At 40.2% G+C, this 1345-nt stretch overlaps 1 protein-coding gene across 1 annotated transcript in view; it reads right to left on the reverse strand.

Moving 5' to 3' along the window:
• Positions 1–1345, reverse strand: part of fam81b (family with sequence similarity 81 member B) — a 14277-nt gene that overhangs the window by 5701 nt on the left and 7231 nt on the right. The window lies entirely within an intron of this gene.

Consider the following 1345-nt stretch of genomic DNA (forward strand, 5'->3'; position numbering starts at 1 on the left):
CCTGCTGATTCAGGCTGCTTCAGTCAGTCCTGCGACCATGCAGTCTGGACAAGATAGAGCTGTTGACCCACTTTTTTTTTTTTGCATTTTCAATTATCCTTATGGCCGTGCTCATGCTTGACCACTGCTTCACAGCTGATGTGTGGTCATTATAGTGATTTAGCAACGTGTGCCACTTGCAGACCTTAGCCCAGGCTGGGTCGATTGTGGTTTCTCAGGCGTTTTTAGCAGCTTTAGAGAACTACAGTAATGGCGTCTCCAAAATAAATGTGAAACATTTTAAATCTTTGTTTTTTTAATTTGATTTTTTTAGTGTCATAATCTTAATATTACATAAATAAGATACATTATTGTAACAGATAACAGCAGGTACCTGTATGTGTTTCACACTGATTTTTAATTGTGACTAATCCAAATGATGGAATTATTAGCATGAAAAAATGTAAAGAAAAGTATGCAAAAAATATAACTTAAAATTTAACATCATAATTGTTGGCAGATTGTAGTAAGTGTGAAATTGATTCTGGACGTTGAAAGGGTATTTTAAGATTCAATGAAACAAAAATTGTTTCCTGCAGTGTGTGACAATAACATTTTGTTAGTTTACTGTGTAGTAGCCACTAGGGTACACGAATCAGTGTTTTATAGTGCCGGTCCCAAGCCTGGATAAATGGTGAGGGTTGCGTCAAGAAGGGCATCCGGCGTAAAACCTTTAGCTAAATCAAATATGCGAATCACTAAAACGATTTCCATACCGGATCGGTTGAGGCCCAGCTTAACAACGACTGCCAACAGTGCTGTTGACCTACAGGGTACTGATGGAAATTGGACTACTGTTGGTCAAAGACAGAGAAGAAGAGGAGGGCGATTCATTCGGACAGTAAGAGAAAAGAGGAAGGATAGAATTGTTGGCCTTAAGTTTGGAACTCTGAATGTAGGTACAATTACAGGGAAAAGTAGAGAACTGGCTAATATGATGGAGAGAAGAAGAGTAGACATTTTGTGTGTCCAGGAGACCAGGGGTAAGGGCAGCAAGGCTAGAAACATTGGAGAAGGCTACAAACTGTTTTATCATGGTTCAGATGGGAAGAGAAATGGAGTAGGGGTGATCCTAAAGGAAGAATATGTAAGAAATGTGGTGGAGGAGAAACGAGAGTCAGACAGGTTGATGTGTGTGAAGGTAGAAATAGAAGGAGTGATGATAAATGTTGTTAGTGGTTATGCCCCACAGGTGGGCTGTGAGTTAGAAGAAAAGGAGAAGTTCTGGAAGGAGCTGGATTAGATGATAGAGGGTATCCCCAGGGGAGAGAGAGTGGTGATTGGAGCAGACCTTAATGGTCATGTA

Source organism: Cynoglossus semilaevis, chromosome Z, assembly GCF_000523025.1.
Source record: "Cynoglossus semilaevis isolate Cse_v1.0 chromosome Z, Cse_v1.0, whole genome shotgun sequence".
Lineage (NCBI taxonomy): Eukaryota > Metazoa > Chordata > Actinopteri > Pleuronectiformes > Cynoglossidae > Cynoglossus > Cynoglossus semilaevis.